At 34.4% G+C, this 19,023-nt stretch overlaps 16 non-coding genes across 16 annotated transcripts; all 16 read left to right on the forward strand.

The window, feature by feature from the left end:
* The first annotated feature begins 1,212 nt into the window (after positions 1 to 1,212).
* Positions 1,213 to 1,284, forward strand: TRNAP-AGG (transfer RNA proline (anticodon AGG)). The gene has a single exon. It is a non-coding gene; the product is annotated as a tRNA-Pro (tRNA).
* A 2,396-nt stretch (positions 1,285 to 3,680) lies between these two features.
* On the forward strand, positions 3,681 to 3,752 carry TRNAP-AGG (transfer RNA proline (anticodon AGG)). The gene has a single exon. It is a non-coding gene; the product is annotated as a tRNA-Pro (tRNA).
* Positions 3,753 to 4,692: 940 nt separating this feature from the next.
* Positions 4,693 to 4,764, forward strand: TRNAP-AGG (transfer RNA proline (anticodon AGG)). Its single transcript has one exon. It is a non-coding gene; the product is annotated as a tRNA-Pro (tRNA).
* A 1,384-nt stretch (positions 4,765 to 6,148) lies between these two features.
* TRNAP-AGG (transfer RNA proline (anticodon AGG)) lies at positions 6,149 to 6,220 on the forward strand. The gene has a single exon. It is a non-coding gene; the product is annotated as a tRNA-Pro (tRNA).
* Positions 6,221 to 6,495: 275 nt separating this feature from the next.
* Positions 6,496 to 6,567, forward strand: TRNAP-UGG (transfer RNA proline (anticodon UGG)). The gene has a single exon. It is a non-coding gene; the product is annotated as a tRNA-Pro (tRNA).
* A 1,183-nt stretch (positions 6,568 to 7,750) lies between these two features.
* TRNAP-AGG (transfer RNA proline (anticodon AGG)) lies at positions 7,751 to 7,822 on the forward strand. The gene has a single exon. It is a non-coding gene; the product is annotated as a tRNA-Pro (tRNA).
* A 130-nt stretch (positions 7,823 to 7,952) lies between these two features.
* Positions 7,953 to 8,024, forward strand: TRNAP-UGG (transfer RNA proline (anticodon UGG)). Its single transcript has one exon. It is a non-coding gene; the product is annotated as a tRNA-Pro (tRNA).
* Positions 8,025 to 9,380: 1,356 nt separating this feature from the next.
* On the forward strand, positions 9,381 to 9,452 carry TRNAP-AGG (transfer RNA proline (anticodon AGG)). The gene has a single exon. It is a non-coding gene; the product is annotated as a tRNA-Pro (tRNA).
* A 940-nt stretch (positions 9,453 to 10,392) lies between these two features.
* TRNAP-AGG (transfer RNA proline (anticodon AGG)) lies at positions 10,393 to 10,464 on the forward strand. The gene has a single exon. It is a non-coding gene; the product is annotated as a tRNA-Pro (tRNA).
* Positions 10,465 to 11,848: 1,384 nt separating this feature from the next.
* On the forward strand, positions 11,849 to 11,920 carry TRNAP-AGG (transfer RNA proline (anticodon AGG)). Its single transcript has one exon. It is a non-coding gene; the product is annotated as a tRNA-Pro (tRNA).
* Positions 11,921 to 12,049: 129 nt separating this feature from the next.
* Positions 12,050 to 12,121, forward strand: TRNAP-UGG (transfer RNA proline (anticodon UGG)). The gene has a single exon. It is a non-coding gene; the product is annotated as a tRNA-Pro (tRNA).
* A 103-nt stretch (positions 12,122 to 12,224) lies between these two features.
* Positions 12,225 to 12,296, forward strand: TRNAP-UGG (transfer RNA proline (anticodon UGG)). The gene has a single exon. It is a non-coding gene; the product is annotated as a tRNA-Pro (tRNA).
* A 1,384-nt stretch (positions 12,297 to 13,680) lies between these two features.
* On the forward strand, positions 13,681 to 13,752 carry TRNAP-UGG (transfer RNA proline (anticodon UGG)). The gene has a single exon. It is a non-coding gene; the product is annotated as a tRNA-Pro (tRNA).
* Positions 13,753 to 13,855: 103 nt separating this feature from the next.
* Positions 13,856 to 13,927, forward strand: TRNAP-UGG (transfer RNA proline (anticodon UGG)). Its single transcript has one exon. It is a non-coding gene; the product is annotated as a tRNA-Pro (tRNA).
* A 1,732-nt stretch (positions 13,928 to 15,659) lies between these two features.
* TRNAP-UGG (transfer RNA proline (anticodon UGG)) lies at positions 15,660 to 15,731 on the forward strand. The gene has a single exon. It is a non-coding gene; the product is annotated as a tRNA-Pro (tRNA).
* Positions 15,732 to 17,975: 2,244 nt separating this feature from the next.
* TRNAP-UGG (transfer RNA proline (anticodon UGG)) lies at positions 17,976 to 18,047 on the forward strand. The gene has a single exon. It is a non-coding gene; the product is annotated as a tRNA-Pro (tRNA).
* The last annotated feature ends 976 nt before the right edge of the window (positions 18,048 to 19,023 follow it).

Below are 19,023 nucleotides of genomic sequence, written 5' to 3' on the forward strand. Positions count from 1 at the left end.
AGGTCCCAGGTTCAAATCTCGGACGAGCCCAAATTTTCTGAAAAAAGAAAACCATAGAACTATTTCCTTTAAATAGATTCCTGCTAAAGAGTTAACTTCCTCAGACGCCATCTTCCTGTATCTCATTCACAAAGCAATGATACTTCCTACAGTTATGTGAAGGATACTAAACATAAGAAAGAATTGTTTTTATTTCCTTTTTGATGATACTTTATCAGACATATCTAACAAAATGCTTGGCAGCAAATCACGGATGACCTACTGGCTCGTTGGTGTAGTGGTATGATTTTGCTTCGGGTGCGAGAGTTCCCTGGTTCAAATCCCAGACGAGCCCTTGATTTAAATACTCTTCACCATATATAGAGTGTGTTCTTTCTAACATACATTAGATCTACTGAAATGATATCAAATTACTAAAACCTATAGTACTCACAGGAAAGAAGACAAAACTGATGTGGCTCAAAAACTTAGGAAATATCTTTGACCAATTATGAAATCATGTTTTTTGGAAAATATAGACTAACCGACACTTCTAAGATTTATTCTGAGAAACTCGTACCTACTGGACAAACAATTTAATCAACAAAATCAAAGCACCAACACAGAAATTATCCCAAAACATGGGCTTGCTCCACAGAACATTTTTCATACATGTTTTTCATTAATAATAGAATTTATGAACCCAGGGATTGAAGGAGATGGGAAAAATTATCTATGCAGCCTATTCTGGTGTATATTTTAGTGATAGTGTTGTGTTTCTTTAGGTGAGGAAATTGCTTTAGATAATTTTTTTTTTTACACGTCATAGAATAAACATCATACTCTTAAGTGCTCTGAATTGTTTAATGTCAGCACTAAGGGTAAAAGAGCATTATACAACAGTTTTAGACCTCTTATTTCAAGAATGATCTCTCTGTGGACAGAGATTCCATGTTAACACCTTTTCTAGACTTGCTTTTCTTCACTACCCTGAGATCTTTGAAACCTAGGTTTTTATTACAGTCTGATTGGTTAAGCATAGAGTACGAAAGAGTCTGTTTCCACAAATTGTATTTTTTGGTCTGACTATAATTACATAAAGCTGCTATATACAGTATCTTTGGACTACAACACTGAAAACCTTATTATTTTTTTAAGTGGAATGTGTGTAAGAGACCACTTTGAAAAATTTCACACAAAAAAATAAAAAAACACATACAAAATTGCATCTAAGGCTCGTTGGTCTAGGGGTATGATTCTCGCTTAGGGTGCGAGAGGTCCCGGGTTCAAATCCCGGACGAGCCCAACTTTTCTGAAAAAAGAAAACCATAGAACTATTTCCTTTAAATAAAACCATAGAACTATTTCCTTTAAATAATAATTAAGAGTTAAGTTCACACAAAAAATAAAAAAAACATAGAAAATGGAATCTAAGGCTCGTTGGTCTAGGGGTATGATTCTCGCTTTGGGTGCAAGAGGTCCAGGGTTCAAATCCCGGACGAGCCCAAATTTTCTGAAAAAAGAAAACCATAGAACTATTTCCATTAAATAATAATTAAGAGTTAAGTTCACACAAAAACTATAAAAAAACATATAATATGGTATCTAAGGCTCGTTGGTCTAGGGGTATGATTCTCGCTTTGGGTGCCAGAGGTCCCAGGTTCAAATCTCGGACGAGCCCAAATTTTCTGAAAAAAGAAAACCATAGAACTATTTCCTTTAAATAGATTCCTGCTAAAGAGTTAACTTCATCAGACGCCATCTTCCTGTATCTCATTCACAAAGCAATGATACTTCCTACAGTTATGTGAAGGATACTAAACATAAGAAAGAATTGTTTTTATTTCCTTTTTGATGCTACTTTATCAGACATATCTAACAAAATGCTTGACAGCAAATCACGGATGACCTACTGGCTCGTTGGTGTAGTGGTATGAATTTGCTTCGGGTGCGAGAGATTCCATGTTAACACCTTTTCTAGACTTGCTTTTCTTCACTACCCTGAGATCTTTGAAACCTAGGTTTTTATTATAGTCTGATTGGTTAAGCATAGAGTACGAAAGAGTCTGTTTCCACAAATTGTATTTTTTGGTCTGAATATAATTACATAAAGCTGCTATATACAGTATCTTTGGACTACAAGACTGAAAACCTTATTATTTTTTTAAGTGGAATGTGTGTAAGAGACCACTTTGAAAAATTTCAAACAAAAAAATAAAAAACCACTTAACAAATTTCATCTAAGGCTCGTTGGTCTAGGGGTATGATTCTCGCTTAGTGTGCGAGAGGTCCCGGGTTCAAATCCCGGTCGAGCCCAACTTTTCTGAAAAAAGAAAACCATAGAACTATTTCCTTTAAATAAAACCATAGAACTATTTCCTTTAAATAATAATTAAGAGTTAAGTTCACACAAAAAATAAAAAAAACATATAAAAAGGAATCTAAGGCTCGTTGGTCTAGGGGTATGATTCTCGCTTTGGGTGCGAGAGGTCCTGGGTTCAAATCCTGGACGAGCCCAAATTTTCTGAAAAAAGAAAACCATAGAACTATTTCCTTTAAATAGATTCCTCCTAAAGAGTTAACTTCCTCAGACGCCATCTTCCTGTATCTCATTCACAAAGCAATGATATTTCCTACAGTTATGTGAAGGATACTAAACATAAGAAAAAATTGTTTTATTTCCTTTTTGATGATACTTTATCAGACATATCTAACAAAATACTTGGCAGCAAATCACGGATGACCTACTGGCTCGTTGGTGTAGTGGTATAATTTTGCTTCTGGTGCGAGAGTTTTCTGGTTCAAATCCCAGACGAGCCCTTGATTTAAATACTCTTCACCATATATAGAGTGTGTTCTTTCTAACATACATTAGATCTACTGAAATGATATCAAATTACTAAAACCTATAGTACTCACAGGAAAGAAGACAAAACTGATGTGGCTCAAAAACTTAGGAAATATCTTTGACCAATTATGAAATCATGTTTTTTGGAAAATATAGACTAACCGACACTTCTAAGATTTATTCTGAGAAACTCGTACCTACTGGACAAACAATTTAATCAACAAAATCAAAGCACCAACACAGAAATTATCCCAAAACATGGGCTTGCTCCACAGAACATTTTTCATACATGTTTTTCATTAATAATAGAATTTATGAACCCAGGGATTGAAGGAGATGGGAAAAATTATCTATGCAGCCTATTCTGGTGTATATTTTAGTGATAGTGTTGTGTTTCTTTAGGTGAGGAAATTGCTTTAGATAATTTGTTTTTTTTTTACACGTCATAGAATAAACATCATACTCTTAAGTGCTCTGAATTGTTTAATGTCAGCACTAAGGGTAAAAGAGCATTATACAACAGTTTTAGACCTCTTATTTCAAGAATGATCTCTCCGTGGACAGAGATTCCATGTTAACACCTTTTCTAGACTTGCTTTTCTTCACTACCCTGAGATCTTTGAAACCTAGGTTTTTATTATAGTCTGATTGGTTAAGCATAGAGTACGAAAGAGTCTGTTTCCACAAATTGTATTTTTTGGTCTGAATATAATTACATAAAGCTGCTATATACAGTATCTTTGGACTACAAGACTGAAAACCTTATTTTTTTTTTAAGTGGAATGTGTGTAAGAGACCACTTTGAAAAATTTCACACAAAAAAATAAAAAAACACATAAAAAATTGCATCTAAGGCTCGTTGGTCTAGGGGTATGATTCTCGCTTAGGGTGCGAGAGGTCCCGGGTTCAAATCCCGGACGAGCCCAACTTTTCTGAAAAAAGAAAACCATAGAACTATTTCCTTTAAATAAAACCATAGAACTATTTCCTTTAAATAATAATTAAGAGTTAAGTTCACACAAAAAATAAAAAAAACATATAAAATGCAATCTAAGGCTTGTTGGTCTAGGGGTATGATTCTCGCTTTGGGTGCAAGAGGTCCAGGGTTCAAATCCCGGACGAGCCCAAATTTTCTGAAAAAAGAAAACCATAGAACTATTTCCATTAAATAATAATTAAGAGTTAAGTTCACACAAAAACTATAAAAAAAACATATAATATGGTATCTAAGGCTCGTTGGTCTAGGGGTATGATTCTCGCTTTGGGTGCGAGAGGTCCCAGCTTCAAATCTCGGACGAGCCCAAATTTTCTGAAAAAAGAAAACCATAGAACTATTTCCTTTAAATAGATTCCTGCTAAAGAGTTAACTTCATCAGACGCCATCTTCCTGTATCTCATTCACAAAGCAATGATACTTCCTACAGTTATGTGAAGGATACTAAACATAAGAAAGAATTGTTTTTATTTCCTTTTTGATGCTACTTTATCAGACATATCTAACAAAATGCTTGACAGCAAATCACGGATGACCTACTGGCTCGTTGGTGTAGTGGTATGAATTTGCTTCGGGTGCGAGAGATTCCATGTTAACACCTTTTCTAGACTTGCTTTTCTTCACTACCCTGAGATCTTTGAAACCTAGGTTTTTATTATAGTCTGATTGGTTAAGCATAGAGTACGAAAGAGTCTGTTTCCACAAATTGTATTGTTTGGTCTGAATATAATTACATAAAGCTGCTATATACAGTATCTTTGGACTACAAGACTGAAAACCTTATTATTTTTTTAAGTGGAATGTGTGTAAGAGACCACTTTGAAAAATTTCAAACAAAAAAATAAAAAACCACTTAACAAATTTCATCTAAGGCTCGTTGGTCTAGGGGTATGATTCTCGCTTAGGGTGCGAGAGGTCCCGGGTTCAAATCCCGGACGAGCCCAACTTTTCTGAAAAAAGAAAACCATAGAACTATTTCCTTTAAATAAAACCATAGAACTATTTCCTTTAAATAATAATTAAGAGTTAAGTTCACACATAAAATAAAAAAAACATATAAAAAGGAATCTAAGGCTCGTTGGTCTAGGGGTATGATTCGCGCTTTGGGTGCGAGAGGTCCTGGGTTCAAATCCTGGACGAGCCCAAATTTTCTGAAAAAAGAAAACCATAGAACTATTTCCTTTAAATAGATTCCTCCTAAAGAGTTAACTTCCTCAGACGCCATCTTCCTGTATCTCATTCACAAAGCAATGATATTTCCTACAGTTATGTGAAGGATACTAAACATAAGAAAAAATTGTTTTATTTCCTTTTTGATGATACTTTATCAGACATATCTAACAAAATACTTGGCAGCAAATCACGGATGACCTACTGGCTCGTTGGTGTAGTGGTATAATTTTGCTTCTGGTGCGAGAGTTTTCTGGTTCAAATCCCAGACGAGCCCTTGATTTAAATACTCTTCACCATATATAGAGTGTGTTCTTTCTAACATACATTAGATCTACTGAAATGATATCAAATTACTAAAACCTATAGTACTCACAGGAAAGAAGACAAAACTGATGTGGCTCAAAAACTTAGGAAATATCTTTGACCAATTATGAAATCATGTTTTTTGGAAAATATAGACTAACCGACACTTCTAAGATTTATTCTGAGAAACTCGTACCTACTGGACAAACAATTTAATCAACAAAATCAAAGCACCAACACAGAAATTATCCCAAAACATGGGCTTGCTCCACAGAACATTTTTCATACATGTTTTTCATTAATAATAGAATTTATGAACCCAGGGATTGAAGGAGATGGGAAAAATTATCTATGCAGCCTATTCTGGTGTATATTTTAGTGATAGCGTTGTGTTTCTTTAGGTGAGGAAATTGCTTTAGATAATTTGTTTTTTTTTACACGTCATAGAATAAACATCATACTCTTAAGTGCTCTGAATTGTTTAATGTCAGCACTAAGGGTAAAAGAGCATTATACAACAGTTTTAGACCTCTTATTTCAAGAATGATCTCTCCGTGGACAGAGATTCCATGTTAACACCTTTTCTAGACTTGCTTTTCTTCACTACCCTGAGATCTTTGAAACCTAGGTTTTTATTATAGTCTGATTGGTTAAGCATAGAGTACGAAAGAGTCTGTTTCCACAAATTGTATTTTTTGGTCTGAATATAATTACATAAAGCTGCTATATACAGTATCTTTGGACTACAAGACTGAAAACCTTATTTTTTTTTTAAGTGGAATGTGTGTAAGAGACCACTTTGAAAAATTTCACACAAAAAAATAAAAAAACACATAAAAAATTGCATCTAAGGCTCGTTGGTCTAGGGGTATGATTCTCGCTTAGGGTGCGAGAGGTCCCGGGTTCAAATCCCGGACGAGCCCAACTTTTCTGAAAAAAGAAAACCGTAGAACTATTTCCTTTAAATAAAACCATAGAACTATTTCCTTTAAATAATAATTAAGAGTTAAGTTCACACAAAAAATAAAAAAAACATATAAAATGGAATCTAAGGCTCGTTGGTCTAGGGGTATGATTCTCGCCTTGGGTGAGCCCAAATTTTCTGAAAAAAGAAAACCATAGAACTATTTCCATTAAATAATAATTAAGAGTTAAGTTCACACAAAAACTAAAAAAAAACATATAATATGGAATCTAAGGCTCGTTGGTCTAGGGGTATGATTCTTGCTTTGGGTGCGAGAGGTCCCGGGTTCAAATCCCGGACGAGCCCAAATTTTCTGAAAAAAGAAAACCATAGAACTATTTCCTTTAAATAGATTCCTGCTAAAGAGTTAACTTCCTCAGACGCCATCTTCCTGTATCTCATTCACAAAGCAATGATACTTCCTACAGTTATGTGAAGGATACTAAACATAAGAAAGAATTGTTTTTATTTCCTTTTTGATGATACTTTATCAGACATATCTAACAAAATGCTTGGCAGCAAATCACGGATGACCTACTGGCTCGTTGGTGTAGTGGTATGATTTTGCTTCGGGTGCGAGAGTTCCCTGGTTCAAATCCCAGACGAGCCCTTGATTTAAATACTCTTCACCATATATAGAGTGTGTTGTTTCTAACATACATTAGATCTACTGAAATGATATCAAATTACTAAAACCTATAGTAATCACAGGAAAGAAGACAAAACTGATGTGGCTCAAAAACTTAAGAAATATCTTTGACCAATTATGAAATCATGTTTTTTGGAAAATATAGACTAACCGACACTTCTAAGATTTATTCTGAGAAACTCGTACCTACTGGACAAACAATTTAATCAACAAAATCAAAGCACCAACACAGAAATTATCCCAAAACATGGGCTTGCTCCACAGAACATTTTTCATACATGTTTTTCATTAATAATAGAATTTATGAACCCAGGGATTGAAGGAGATGGGAAAAATTATCTATGCAGCCTATTCTGGTGTATATTTTAGAGATAGTGTTGTGTTTCTTTAGGTGAGGAAATTGCTTTAGATAATTTTTTTTTTTTACACGTCATAGAATAAACATCATACTCTTAAGTGCTCTGAATTGTTTAATGTCAGCACTAAGGGTAAAAGAGCATTATACAACAGTTTTAGACCTCTTATTTCAAGAATGATCTCTCTGTGGACAGAGATTCCATGTTAACACCTTTTCTAGACTTGCTTTTCTTCACTACCCTGAGATCTTTGAAACCTAGGTTTTTATTATAGTCTGATTGGTTAAGCATAGAGTACGAAAGAGTCTGTTTCCACAAATTGTATTTTTTGGTCTGAATATAATTACATAAAGCTGCTATATACAGTATCTTTGGACTACAAGACTGAAAACCTTATTATTTTTTTAAGTGGAATGTGTGTAAGAGACCACTTTGAAAAATTTCACACGAAAAAATAAAAAAACAAACAAAAAATTGCATCTACGGCTCGTTGGTCTAGGGGTATGATTCTCGCTTAGGGTGCGAGAGGTCCCGGGTTCAAATCCCGGACGAGCCCAACTTTTCTGAAAAAAGAAAACCATAGAACTATTTCCTTTAAATAAAACCATAGAACTATTTCCTTTAAATAATAATTAAGAGTTAAGTTCACACAAAAAATAAAAAAAACATAAAAAAATGGAATCTAAGGCTCGTTGGTCTAGGGGTATGATTCTCGCTTTGGGTGCGAGATGTCCCGGGTTCAAATCCCGGACGAGCCCAAATTTTCTGAAAATAGAAAACCATAGAACTATTTCCTTTAAATAATAATTAAGAGTTAAGTTCACACAAAAAATAAAAAAAAACATATAATATAGAATCTAAGGCTCGTTGGTCTAGGGGTATGATTCTCTCTTTGGTGCGAGAGGTCTCGGGTTCAAATCCCGGACGAGCCCAAATTTTCTGAAAAAAGAAAACCATAGAACTATTTCCTTTAAATAGATTCCTGCTAAAGAGTTAACTTCCTCAGACGCCATCTTCCTGTATCTCATTCACAAAGCAATGATACTTCCTACAGTTATGTGAAGGATACTAAACATAAGAAAGAATTGTTTTTATTTCCTTTTTGATGATACTTTATCAGACATATCTAACAAAATGCTTGGCAGCAAATCACGGATGACCTACTGGCTCGTTGGTGTAGTGGTATGATTTTGCTTCGGGTGCGAGAGTTCCCTGGTTCAAATCCCAGACGAGCCCTTGATTTAAATACTCTTTACCATATATAGAGTGTGTTCTTTCTAACATACATTAGATCTACTGAAATGATATCAAATTACTAAAACCTATAGTACTCACAGGAAAGAAGACAAAACTGATGTGGCTCAAAAACTTAGGAAATATCTTTGACCAATTATGAAATCATGTTTTTTGGAAAATATAGACTAACCGACACTTCTAAGATTTATTCTGAGAAACTCGTACCTACTGGACAAACAATTTAATCAACAAAATCAAAGCACCAACACAGAAATTATCCCAAAACATGGGCTTGCTCCACAGAACATTTTTCATACATGTTTTTCATTAATAATAGAATTTATAAACCCAGGGATTGAAGGAGATGGGAAAAATTATCTATGCAGCCTATTCTGGTGTATATTTTAGTGATAGTGTTGTGTTTCTTTAGGTGAGGAAATTGCTTTAGATAATTTTTTTTTTTACACGTCATAGAATAAACATCATACTCTTAAGTGCTCTGAATTGTTTAATGTCAGCACTAAGGGTAAAAGAGCATTATACAACAGTTTTAGACCTCTTATTTCAAGAATGATCTCTCCGTGGACAGAGATTCCATGTTAACACCTTTTCTAGACTTGCTTTTCTTCACTACCCTGAGATCTTTGAAACCTAGGTTTTTATTATAGTCTGATTGGTTAAGCATAGAGTACGAAAGAGTCTGTTTCCACAAATTGTATTTTTTGGTCTGAATATAATTACATAAAGCTGCTATATACAGTATCTTTGGACTACAAGACTGAAAACCTTATTTTTTTTTTAAGTGGAATGTGTGTAAGAGACCACTTTGAAAAATTTCACACAAAAAAATAAAAAAACACATAAAAAATTGCATCTAAGGCTCGTTGGTCTAGGGGTATGATTCTTGCTTAGGGTGCGAGAGGTCCCGGGTTCAAATCCCGGACGAGCCCAACTTTTCTGAAAAAAGAAAACCATAGAACTATTTCCTTTAAATAAAACCATAGAACTATTTCCTTTAAATAATAATTAAGAGTTAAGTTCACACAAAAAATAAAAAAAACATATAAAATGGAATCTAAGGCTTGTTGGTCTAGGGGTATGATTCTCGCTTTGGGTGCAAGAGGTCCAGGGTTCAAATCCCGGACGAGCCCAAATTTTCTGAAAAAAGAAAACCATAGAACTATTTCCATTAAATAATAATTAAGAGTTAAGTTCACACAAAAACTATAAAAAAAACATATAATATGGTATCTAAGGCTCGTTGGTCTAGGGGTATGATTCTCGCTTTGGGTGCGAGAGGTCCCAGCTTCAAATCTCGGACGAGCCCAAATTTTCTGAAAAAAGAAAACCATAGAACTATTTCCTTTAAATAGATTCCTGCTAAAGAGTTAACTTCATCAGACGCCATCTTCCTGTATCTCATTCACAAAGCAATGATACTTCCTACAGTTATGTGAAGGATACTAAACATAAGAAAGAATTGTTTTTATTTCCTTTTTGATGCTACTTTATCAGACATATCTAACAAAATGCTTGACAGCAAATCACGGATGACCTACTGGCTCGTTGGTGTAGTGGTATGAATTTGCTTCGGGTGCGAGAGATTCCATGTTAACACCTTTTCTAGACTTGCTTTTCTTCACTACCCTGAGATCTTTGAAACCTAGGTTTTTATTATAGTCTGATTGGTTAAGCATAGAGTACGAAAGAGTCTGTTTCCACAAATTGTATTTTTTGGTCTGAATATAATTACATAAAGCTGCTATATACAGTATCTTTGGACTACAAGACTGAAAACCTTATTATTTTTTTAAGTGGAATGTGTGTAAGAGACCACTTTGAAAAATTTCAAACAAAAAAATAAAAAAACACTTGACAAATTTCATCTAAGGCTCGTTGGTCTAGGGGTATGATTCTCGCTTAGGGTGCGAGAGGTCCCGGGTTCAAATCCCGGATGAGCCCAACTTTTCTGAAAAAAGAAAACCATAGAACTATTTCCTTTAAATAAAACCATAGAACTATTTCCTTTAAATAATAATTAAGAGTTAAGTTCACACAAAAAATAAAAAAAACATATAAAAAGGAATCTAAGGCTCGTTGGTCTAGGGGTATGATTCTTGCTTTGGGTGCTAGAGGTCCTGGGTTCAAATCCTGGACGAGCCCAAATTTTCTGAAAAAAGAAAACCATAGAACTATTTCCTTTAAATAGATTCCTCCTAAAGAGTTAACTTCCTCAGACGCCATCTTCCTGTATCTCATTCACAAAGCAATGATATTTCCTACAGTTATGTGAAGGATACTAAACATAAGAAAAAATTGTTTTATTTCCTTTTTGATGATACTTTATCAGACATATCTAACAAAATACTTGGCAGCAAATCACGGATGACCTACTGGCTCGTTGGTGTAGTGGTATAATTTTGCTTCTGGTGCGAGAGTTTTCTGGTTCAAATCCCAGACGAGCCCTTGATTTAAATACTCTTCACCATATATAGAGTGTGTTCTTTCTAACATACATTAGATCTACTGAAATGATATCAAATTACTAAAACCTATAGTACTCACAGGAAAGAAGACAAAACTGATGTGGCTCAAAAACTTAGGAAATATCTTTGACCAATTATGAAATCATGTTTTTTGGAAAATATAGACTAACCGACACTTCTAAGATTTATTCTGAGAAACTCGTACCTACTGGACAAACAATTTAATCAACAAAATCAAAGCACCAACACAGAAATTATCCCAAAACATGGGCTTGCTCCACAGAACATTTTTCATACATGTTTTTCATTAATAATAGAATTTATGAACCCAGGGATTGAAGGAGATGGGAAAAATTATCTATGCAGCCTATTCTGGTGTATATTTTAGTGATAGTGTTGTGTTTCTTTAGGTGAGGAAATTGCTTTAGATAATTTGTTTTTTTTTACACGTCATAGAATAAACATCATACTCTTAAGTGCTCTGAATTGTTTAATGTCAGCACTAAGGGTAAAAGAGCATTATACAACAGTTTTAGACCTCTTATTTCAAGAATGATCTCTCCGTGGACAGAGATTCCATGTTAACACCTTTTCTAGACTTGCTTTTCTTCACTACCCTGAGATCTTTGAAACCTAGGTTTTTATTATAGTCTGATTGGTTAAGCATAGAGTACGAAAGAGTCTGTTTCCACAAATTGTATTTTTTGGTCTGAATATAATTACATAAAGCTGCTATATACAGTATCTTTGGACTACAAGACTGAAAACCTTATTTTTTTTTTAAGTGGAATGTGTGTAAGAGACCACTTTGAAAAATTTCACACAAAAAAATAAAAAAACACATAAAAAATTGCATCTAAGGCTCGTTGGTCTAGGGGTATGATTCTCGCTTAGGGTGCGAGAGGTCCCGGGTTCAAATCCCGGACGAGCCCAACTTTTCTGAAAAAAGAAAACCGTAGAACTATTTCCTTTAAATAAAACCATAGAACTATTTCCTTTAAATAATAATTAAGAGTTAAGTTCACACAAAAAATAAAAAAAACATATAAAATGGAATCTAAGGCTCGTTGGTCTAGGGGTATGATTCTCGCCTTGGGTGCAAGAGGTCCCGGGTTCAAATCCCGGACGAGCCCAAATTTTCTGAAAAAAGAAAACCATAGAACTATTTCCATCAAATAATAATTAAGAGTTAAGTTCACACAAAAACTAAAAAAAAACATATAATATGGAATCTAAGGCTCGTTGGTCTAGGGGTATGATTCTTGCTTTGGGTGCGAGAGGTCCCGGGTTCAAATCCCGGACGAGCCCAAATTTTCTGAAAAAAGAAAACCATAGAACTATTTCCTTTAAATAGATTCCTGCTAAAGAGTTAACTTCCTCAGACGCCATCTTCCTGTATCTCATTCACAAAGCAATGATACTTCCTACAGTTATGTGAAGGATACTAAACATAAGAAAGAATTGTTTTTATTTCCTTTTTGATGATACTTTATCAGACATATCTAACAAAATGCTTGGCAGCAAATCACGGATGACCTACTGGCTCGTTGGTGTAGTGGTATGATTTTGCTTCGGGTGCGAGAGTTCCCTGGTTCAAATCCCAGACGAGCCCTTGATTTAAATACTCTTCACCATATATAGAGTGTGTTGTTTCTAACATACATTAGATCTACTGAAATGATATCAAATTACTAAAACCTATAGTAATCACAGGAAAGAAGACAAAACTGATGTGGCTCAAAAACTTAAGAAATATCTTTGACCAATTATGAAATCATGTTTTTTGGAAAATATAGACTAACCGACACTTCTAAGATTTATTCTGAGAAACTCGTACCTACTGGACAAACAATTTAATCAACAAAATCAAAGCACCAACACAGAAATTATCCCAAAACATGGGCTTGCTCCACAGAACATTTTTCATACATGTTTTTCATTAATAATAGAATTTATGAACCCAGGGATTGAAGGAGATGGGAAAAATTATCTATGCAGCCTATTCTGGTGTATATTTTAGTGATAGTGTTGTGTTTCTTTAGGTGAGGAAATTGCTTTAGATAATTTTTTTTTTTTACACGTCATAGAATAAACATCATACTCTTAAGTGCTCTGAATTGTTTAATGTCAGCACTAAGGGTAAAAGAGCATTATACAACAGTTTTAGACCTCTTATTTCAAGAATGATCTCTCTGTGGACAGAGATTCCATGTTAACACCTTTTCTAGACTTGCTTTTCTTCACTACCCTGAGATCTTTGAAACCTAGGTTTTTATTATAGTCTGATTGGTTAAGCATAGAGTACGAAAGAGTCTGTTTCCACAAATTGTATTTTTTGGTCTGAATATAATTACATAAAGCTGCTATATACAGTATCTTTGGACTACAAGACTGAAAACCTTATTATTTTTTTAAGTGGAATGTGTGTAAGAGACCACTTTGAAAAATTTCACACAAAAAAATAAAAAAACACATAAAAAATTGCATCTAAGGCTCGTTGGTCTAGGTGTATGAATCTCGCTTAGGGTGCGAGAGGTCCCGGGTTCAAATCCCGGACGAGCCCAACATTTCTGAAAAAAGAAAACCATAGAACTATTTCCTTTAAATAAAACCATAGAACTATTTCCTTTAAATAATAATTAAGAGTTAAGTTCACACAAAAAATAAAAAAAACAAATAAATTGGAATCTAAGGCTCGTTGGTCTAGGGGTATGATTCTCGCTTTGGGTGCGAGAGGTCCCGGGTTCAAATCCCGGACGAGCCAAAATTTTCTGAAAAAAGAAAACCATAGAACTATTTCCATTAAATAATAATTAAGAGTTAAGTTCACACAAAAACTAAAAAAAAACATATAATATGGAATCTAAGGCTCGTTGGTCTAGGGGTATGATTCTCGCTTTGGGTGCGAGAGGTCCCGGGTTCAAATCCCGGACGAGCCCAAATTTTCTGAAAATAGAAAACCATAGAATTATTTCCTTTAAATAGATTCCTGCTAAAGAGTTAACTTCCTCAGACGCCATCTTCCTGTATCTCATTCACAAAGCAATGATACTTCCTTCAGTTATGTGAAGGATACTAAACATAAGAAAGAATTGTTTTTATTTCCTTTTTGATGATACTTTATCAGACATATCTAACAAAATGCTTGGCAGCAAATCACGGATGACCTACTGGCTCGTTGGTGTAGTGGTATGATTTTGCTTCGGGTGCGAGAGTTCCCTGGTTCAAATCCCAGACGAGCCCTTGATTTAAATACTCTTCACCATATATAGAGTGTGTTCTTTCTAACATACATTAGATCTACTGAAATGATATAAAATTACTAAAACCTATAGTACTCACAGGAAAGAAGACAAAACTGATGTGGCTCAAAAACTTAGGAAATATCTTTGACCAATTATGAAATCATGTTTTTTGGAAAATATAGACTAACCGACACTTCTAAGATTTATTCTGAGAAACTCGTACCTACTGGACAAACAATTTAATCAACAAAATCAAAGCACCAACACAGAAATTATCACAAAACATGGGCTTGCTCCACAGAACATTTTTCATACATGTTTTTCATTAATAATAGAATTTATGAACCCAGGGATTGAAGGAGATGGGAAAAATTATCTATGCAGCCTATTCTGGTGTATATTTTAGTGATAGTGTTGTGTTTCTTTAGGTGAGGAAATTGCTTTAGATAATTTTTTTTTTTTACACGTCATAGAATAAACATCATACTCTTAAGTGCTCTGAATTGTTTAATGTCAGCACTAAGGGTAAAAGAGCATTATACAACAGTTTTAGACCTCTTATTTCAAGAATGATCTCTCCGTGGACAGAGATTCCATGTTAACACCTTTTCTAGACTTGCTTTTCTTCACTACCCTGAGATCTTTGAAACCTAGGTTTTTATTATAGTCTGATTGGTTAAGCATAGAGTACGAAAGAGTCTGTTTCCACAAATTGTATTTTTTGGTCTGAATATAATTACATAAAGCTGCTATATACAGTATCTTTGGACTACAAGACTGAAAACCGTATTATTTTTTTAAGTGGAATGTGTGTAAGAGACCACTTTGAAAAATTTCACACAAAAAAATAAAAAAACACACAAAAAATTGCATCTAAGGCTCGTTGGTCTAGGGGTTTGATTCTCGCTTAGGATGTGAGAGGTCCCGGGTTCAAATCCCGGACAAGGCCAACTTTTCTGAAAAAAGAAAACCATAGAACTATTTCCTTTAAATAAAACCATAGAACTATTTCCTTTAAATAATAATTAAGAGTTAAGTTCACACAAACAATAAAAAAAACATATAAAATGGAATCTAAGGCTCGTTGGTCTAGGGGTATGATTCTCGCTTTGGGTGCGTGAGATCCCGGGTTCAAATCCCGGACGAGCCGAAATTTTCTGAAAAAAGAAAACCATAGAACTATTTCCTTTAAATAATAATTAAGAGTTAAGTTCACACAAAAAATAAAAAAAACATAAAAAATGGAATCTAAGGCTCGTTGGTCTAGGGGTATGATTCTCGCTTTGGGTGCGAGAGGTCCCGAGTTCTAATCCCGGACGAGCCCAAATTTTCTGAAAATAGAAAACCATAGAACTATTTCCTTTAAATAATAATTAAGAGTTAAGTTCACACAAAAAATAAAAAAAACATATAATATGGAATCTAAGGCTCGTTGGTCTAGGGGTATGATTCTCGCTTTGGGTGCGAGAGGTCCTGGGTTCAAATCCCGGACGAGCCCAAATTTTCTGAAAAAAGAAAACCATAGAACTATTTCCTTTAAATAGATTCCTGCTAAAGAGTTAACTTCCTCAGACGCCATCTTCCTGTATCTCATTCACAAAGCAATGATACTTCCTACAGTTATGTGAAGGATACTAAACATAAGAAAGAACTGTTTTTATTTCCTTTTTGATGATACTTTATCAGACATATCTAACAAAATGCTTGGCAGCAAATCACGGATGACCTACTGGCTCGTTGGTGAAGTGGTATGATTTTGCTTCGGGTGCGAGAGTTCCCTGATTCAAATCCCAGGCGAGCCCTTGATTTAAATACTCTTCACCATATATAGAGTGTGTTCTTTCTAACATATATTAGATCTACTGAAATGATATCAAATTACTAAAACCTATAGTACTCACAGGAAAGAAGACAAAACTGATGTGGCTCAAAAACTTAGGAAATATCTTTGACCAATTATGAAATCATGTTTTTTGGAAAATATAGACTAACAGACACTTCTAAGATTTATTCTGAGAAACTCGTACCTACTGGACAAACAATTTAATCAACAAAATCAAAGCACCAACACAGAAATTATCCCAAAACATGGGCTTGCTCCACAGAACATTTTTCATACATGTTCCTACAGTTATGTGAAGGATACTAAACATAAGAAAGAATTGTTTTTATTTCCTTTTTGATGATACTTTATCAGACATATCTAACAAAATGCTTGGCAGCAAATCATGGATGACCTACTGGCTCGTTGGTGTAGTGGTATGATTTTGCTTCGGGTGCGAGAGTTCCCTGGTTCAAATCCCAGACGAGCCCTTGATTTAAATACTCTTCACCATATATAGAGTGTGTTCTTTCTAACATACATTAGATCTACTGAAATGATATCAAATTACTAAAACCTATAGTACTCACAGGAAAGAATACAAAACTGATGTGGCTCAAAAACTTAGGAAATATCTTTGACCAATTATGAAATCATGTTTTTTGGAAAATATAGACTAACCGACACTTCTAAGATTTATTCTGAGAAACTCGTACCTACTGGACAAACAATTTAATCAACAAAATCAAAGCACCAACACAGAAATTATCCCAAAACATGGGCTTGCTCCACAGAACATTTTTCATACATGTTTTTCATTAATAATAGAATTTATGAACCCAGGGATTGAAGGAGATGGGAAAAATTATCTATGCAGCCTATTCTGGTGTATATTTTAGTGATAGTGTTGTGTTTCTTTAGGAGAGGAAATTGCTTTAGATAAAAAAATTTTTTTACACGTCATAGAATAAACATCATACTCTTAAGTGCTCTGAATTGTTTAATGTCAGCACTAAGGGTAAAAGAGCATTATACAACAGTTTTAGACCTCTTATTTCAAGAATGATCTCTCCGTGGACAGAGATTCCATGTTAACACCTTTTCTAGACTTGCTTTTCTTCACTACCCTGAGATCTTTGAAACCTAGGTTTTTATTATAGTCTGATTGGTTAAGCATAGAGTACGAAAGAGTCTGTTTCCACAAATTGTATTTTTTGGTCTGAATATAATTACATAAAGCTGCTATATACAGTATCTTTGGACTACAAGACTGAAAACCGTATTATTTTTTTAAGTGGAATGTGTGTAAGAGACCACTTTGAAAAATTTCACACAAAAAAATAAAAAAACACACAAAAAATTGCATCTAAGGCTCGTTGGTCTAGGGGTATGATTCTCGCTTAGGATGCGAGAGGTCCCGGGTTCAAATCCCGGACAAGGCCAACTTTTCTGAAAAAAGAAAACCATAGAACTATTTCCTTTAAATAAAACCATAGAACTATTTCCTTTAAATAATAATTAAGAGTTAAGTTCACACAAACAATAAAAAAAACATATAAAATGAAATCTAAGGCTCGTTGGTCTAGGGGTATGATTCTCGCTTTGGGTGCGTGAGTTCCCGGGTTCAAATCCCGGACGAGCCCAAATTTTTCTGAAAAAAGAAAACCATAGAACTATTTCCTTTAAATAATAATTAAGAGTTAAGTTCACACAAAAAATAAAAAAAACATAAAAATTGGAATCTAAGGCTTGTTGGTCTAGGGGTATGATTCTCGCTTTGGGTGCGAGAGGTCCCGGGTTCTAATCCCGGGCGAGCCCAAATTTTCTGAAAATAGAAAACCATAGAACTATTTCCTTTAAATAATAATTAAGAGTTAAGTTCACACAAAAAATAAAAAAAACATATAATATGGAATCTAAGGCTCGTTGGTCTAGGGGTATGATTCTCGCTTTGGGTGCGAGAGGTCCCGGGTTCAAATCCCGGACGAGCCCAAATTTTCTGAAAAAAGAAAACCATAGAACTATTTCCTTTAAATAGATTCCTGCTAAAGAGTTAACTTCCTCAGACGCCATCTTCCTGTATCTCATTCACAAAGCAATAATACTTCCTACAGTTATGTGAAGGATACTAAACATAAGAAAGAATTGTTTTTATTTCCTTTTTGATGATACTTTATCAGACATATCTAACAAAATGCTTGGCAGCAAATCACGGATGACCTACTGCCTCGTTGGTGTAGTGGTATGATTTTGCTTCGGGTGCGAGAGTTCCCTGATTCAAATCCCAGACGAGCCCTTGATTTAAATACTCTTCACCATATATAGAGTGTGTTCTTTCTAACATATATTAGATCTACTGAAAAGATATCAAATTACTAAAACCTATAGTACTCACAGGAAAGAAGACAAAACTGATGTGGCTCAAAAACTTAGGAAATATCTTTGACCAATTATGAAATCATGTTTTTTGGAAAATATAGACTAACAAACACTTCTAAGATTTATTCTGAGAAACTCGTACCTACTGGACAAACAATTTAATCAACAAAATCAAAGCACCAACACAGAAATTATCCCAAAACATGGGCTTGCTCCACAGAACATTTTTCATACATGTTTTTCATTAATAATAGAATTTATGAACCCAGGGATTGAAGGAGATGGGAAAAATTATCTATGCAGCCTATTCTGGTGTATATTTTAGTGATAGTGTTGTGTTTCTTTAGGTGAGGAAATTGCTTTAGATAAAAAAAATTTTTTACACGTCATAGAATAAACATCATACTCTTAAGTGCTCTGAATTGTTTAATGTCAGCACTAAGGGTAAAAGAGCATTATACAACAGTTTTAGACCTCTTATTTCAAGAATGATCTCTCCGTGGACAGAGATTCCATGGTAACACCTTTTCTAGACTTGCTTTTCTTCACTACCCTGAGATCTTTGAAACCTCATGTTTTTTGGAAAATA

The sequence above is a fragment of the Bombina bombina genome, chromosome 4 (assembly GCF_027579735.1).
Source record: "Bombina bombina isolate aBomBom1 chromosome 4, aBomBom1.pri, whole genome shotgun sequence".
NCBI lineage: Eukaryota > Metazoa > Chordata > Amphibia > Anura > Bombinatoridae > Bombina > Bombina bombina.